Source organism: Atta colombica, unplaced genomic scaffold (assembly GCF_001594045.1).
Source record: "Atta colombica isolate Treedump-2 unplaced genomic scaffold, Acol1.0 scaffold288, whole genome shotgun sequence".
NCBI classification, from domain to species: domain Eukaryota; kingdom Metazoa; phylum Arthropoda; class Insecta; order Hymenoptera; family Formicidae; genus Atta; species Atta colombica.
Window position 1 is genome coordinate 397846 of NW_017259390.1, and position 5180 is coordinate 403025.

The following is a 5180-nucleotide window of genomic DNA, read 5'->3' on the forward strand; positions in this document are numbered from 1 at the left end:
GCCTCCGATTGTTAATATGTAAATTACGTGTTCACGCGATATAATATAATTCGTAATTGAGATGTAGATACCAAATGAAGTTAAAGTAAACGCAAATGTTTTGATTTGAATTCTCTTCGCGGAAGTCAAGTGCAAATTCCAATGAAAATACAACAAAGAATTGACTATAAATACTTTTCCCTGTGATCATGAAAAATTTCTTTGAAATTATAATTTTTTTTAGACTTTTTATATATTTTTTTTTGTATTACTGATTATTTATATCTTTAAAGCTTACACATTTTGATGATATAATTTTTTGTTTGACATTGCTTTTTATGCATATTTATTTCTGATAGTGGATTCCAACTTGGATCTAATATATTCTTGATTCCTAATAAGTTACGTTCTTTATTTTTTCTATTGATATTATTATTTACTTTAGTGTATATATCGACCAAATAGGACGCATATACATTTTTATTTTGTATAATTAATATTTTTTGACTTTAATTGTAGCCCTTACAGATATATTTTTAAAATTTTATTTTATTTTTACTTGTTTATTTTTATTCTTATTTTAATTTAATATTTTATATTTGTCACTATATTATGCGCTTTTTTCTAATTTATATTATTATTAATTTTTTCACGATTATTTATTTGCTTTCTTTGTTCATTGTAAGATTTAATACAGTCGAAACATTTATAATAATATAATCTAATATAAAAAAATTAATTGTTTTTTAGTCTCTTAGTCTCTTCATTTTTTATTCATTTATTTTAGAATAAGTATAAAGTCATCACTTTTTTCAACTTTATTTCAATTCGTTTCTTCAATTATTTTTATTTTATCGAAATTGATTTATTTGTTAATTTAAATACTATCATTTACAAACAATTGCGCGTGCTTATTCAGTTGGTGACAAAAGTCTTAAGGTAACCTAATTAACATGAAGACGTAATAAAAGCAAGATATAATTCTTCGACTTGCGCAATGTGCGTTTTGAAGAGGCAACATTAAATATCTTAAGTTATTGTATTGCTGTGTACTCGAGACGAAATATCGTCTTTTGATTTGATTATCTATGTCCTTATATACGATAAGCTAATAGAATTAGTAACATAATGAATAATATAATAGTAGCATTGTACAAATTATTTTATATTCTATACTATCATAAAAGAAGGAACAAAACATTAGCACTACGTTCGCCATTTTGTTGGATTTATATTTGACATTTAAATGTCATTTCAATTAATTTCAACATCATAATATTTATATCAGAAAGATTAAATATATTGCAGCATTCTGTATTATTTAATTATTCTGCAGAAAATATCGATTGAGTAGGATTTCATTTAAAAACTTATAAAAATGCGATCATCGCATATCTGTTTTCAATTTTCTACTATATAAATAATAGGATTAATGTCTTATATTAATTAAAGGGGAAATAGATGTACACAGTGTTTATAAATAATGCCTTTTTGCTGCTGATTAACGGCAGTAACGAACGTGCAATAACATTACAAGCTTATTGGTATAAGTAATTAATCATTTTACAGCGTCGCAGCTGTGATATAATAGTCTCCCTTGGAAACGACGGGCTCTCTGGGACCGTCGTGAATAATGGACGATAACAGTGGACAACAATGAGAGCATAAAAAAATACATCATTATTTTTTGTAATTCACATTTTTTAAACCTTTGTTTATATTTTACTCGTGCAAAGAGGAAATAAATCCTTCCCAGATAAGTGCTGTAAATTATAATGAGAGTACGCTATTATGTATTATCGAATTGATAAAATAACACATACAATCGTTGTTTTTAGTTCATCAAATATTTCAGATAAGTTTAAAAAACATTACAGAAATTCTTTTTAAGAGAACTTCTACATAATAAGTTTTTCTCTTATAACAGTGACTTCAATATATCGGTCATGTTTTTTGAAATTTCTTTTTTCAATCTCTTTTTTCGATTATCTTTTTTATACTTTCTGTCTCTCTATCTTCTTCTTATAATCTTAAATAAATCACAATCATTAGCTATCTTGTGATCCATTTCATAATTCGTATTATCTGCAATCATCGTACATACAAGGGAATAATAAAATATTTGTAGAAATTGTAGCAATGCATTTTTGCAAGAATGATTATTGTTTGTAAACTCTTCTCTGAGGAATCTTTTCTCAGCCACTTTTAAATCAGACGCACAAGGTAATCGTTATCACATTTTGAAACATTGATAATTTCTCGTGCAAATATGCGTTTTACGTATTCGTATGCAAACGTGGTGTATTGCAACTACTTTTACGAAAATGCGCAGATACATCTTATCGGCCATAATTAGCTTACGGAAAATACATCGTGTTTTCGCAATGTGTATAGGCATTGTTACAGAGACAACATCTTAGAAATGTTTGACAACATTTTGGAATTTGCCACGATGCAAAATAATCACTTTTAAACAAAAAAATTAAATTATATTTTAAAAAACAAATTTGCAAAGAAAGAAATTAATAAACTGTCAAATAACATGAAAATATAAAATATAAAATAAGATAAGATATAATATAAGAAAATAAGATAAATTGTTATTTTATGTCTAAACGTTCATGTAATATATTTATATTATATATTTACATATATTTATTTTTATAAAAACGGGAGTTCTTTAGTTATGGACAATAATTTATTTTTAATATTATAATATTGTTATTAAACAAGATATTAGATATGTTTATCTTCAAAATACTAATTGATCGTAACTTGAATGAGTTTCGAAACAAACTGATAAATAATGAAAGAATTATTTGTCAATAATTTGTTAATAATAAATAGTTAACGATTGTTACAATTTGTGTGAATTTAAAATTTGACATAACATCTAAATAAAACAATAATGCCCTCGTTTATGTGTATGTGTTAGTCTTTTACTTGAATGAGATGGAAAGTTGGATATTTGGAATCGTATAGAGAAAAATGTTGCAGTCATATAGTAGAAAACTGCAGTAAATACAGACACCAGTATGTCTTATCTGGACCAAATGTTCACGTCGTTAACATTTAATCTATGAGTTGCGATGTGACATATTTACGACGTCATCATCTGTAACGAACGAAATAAATGCGAATATTTTATCACAAGTCTATATCTCCATGACAAAATACAAAATAAGCCGGGAATACGCTTCTCTCCTTGCTCTTCTTATATTTTTTATCGATGAAAAAATAAGTGAAGAAACAATGAATGTCAACGACTGATAAAGATCGATAATACGCTATATAGTAACTCGGTCCAAAAAAGTCAATTCATCTTCTTCGATAAAATGAAACGACAAACTCAGACATTTAAGATAAATTACAATTTACTGATCATTATCAGATTACAATTCAATCATCATTATTTTATTGTTACGAATCAAATTTTTTCACATTAATGAATGTCTACGTCTCAATCTCATTACATGGATTATATTAATCATCGTGAACTCATTATGATAAATAAACGTATTTTTTATCTTAAAAATAAAAATTGGAAAGTAAGTTAAATGTAAGGGGGTAACTATAACAAAAGTAATTGAAGCTTTTAAAGGGTGAAAACGAGACAAAGAAATGTAAAAGAAGTATAAACATTTATTTTAAGCTCGTATCTACGAGTTGACGATTACAATTAACAGTTGCCTAATTCTATTTTAATCAATCACGATAACGAATCCTTCGTGGTTGGCTGAAAGATGATAGAACTATGCAACTGTCAATCGTATTGTCAACTTGTAGGCTAATACAGGCTTTATATTTTGTTATTTCAATATTTTGTTTTTACACTTCTGTTACTCCTCAGTATAAATTATTTTAACAATATTGCAGCAACATTACAATGTTCCAGAAATATTATAACTTCCTATATACAGTACAAATCTTGGCAAAAGCATTTAGAAAGAATATCCTTATATAAATAAGGATAATTTTATATCCTTATATAAATTTATATAAGGATGTTCTCAGGACGTTCATCAGAGGAAGTATGTTCTACACCCAGACAGCACACAATATTTTATAAATATTTATAAAATATTTGTAAAATTTATTTTTAATAATAATTTTTAAATATTTTTGTGATCTTAAATTGGACACAGATCATAAATATTTATTATAAATATTATAAAGTATTTACCGTATGTAATGTAGTAAATGTTATGAAAATATTTAATAAGACACACACACACACACACACACACACACACACACACAGTGTAATCCAAGTAAAAAATACTTACTGAAAATATTTATTTATATTTATCACAGATATTATATGAATAAAACTAAATTCGAAGGTTCAATTAAATTACAAATAATATAGAAATAAAAAAGAACTGTGAGCCATGCAATTTGTCTGTTGCTTAAAATTTTAGTTTAATATAAAAGTAAATGAACACAAAAATATTAATTTTAAGTATTTTTGTATGTCTCGGAAAATCTATTATATGTCTTTAAATTAAAATTAACATTTTATTTTTTACAGTGTAAATAAGATATAAAACATATTATGTGTTACATCTTATTTGTATCCATTATGCAGTACGTTTAATCTCTATTTCTATTTTTCTTTATTCCTCTAATATTTAATATTTATATCTATTCCTAATATTCCTTTCATTGTGCGCAGATTCTTATACTCTGATTTTTATTTTCGTTCAGGAAGAAGTGAAAGGATCATTTCCGTTGTTGAATCGCAAATTTCTAGTCATGATGTTATCTTACATTAAGAATCAAATGATCTGATTTATGATAAAAATCGCAATCAATTCTTGAATTCTTCCAGGCTAAGATACTAATTATAAGAAAAGATATGTTATATACACTTTTAAAAAGAGATGATCTGGGGGGCAGTAGAAAGATATAGTTTTCATGTTGAATGTATTATAGGTATTTAATAAAATAAAATTTTTAGAACATAATTTTTTAATAAATATAAAATCTTAAGTAATGATCAGAAGTTTACCTCAAAAAAAAAAAAGCAATACGAGTACTTTTTTAAGGATGTATTACATATATTTTCAAATCAATGAGAAAGTTAAGTTAAAAAATTACAAATTATTCTATAAAATATTAAATAGTATTAATTAAATAATATTTAAATATTTATTTATATTTAAGTATTAATATTTAAGTATTAAGTAATTAAATAATAT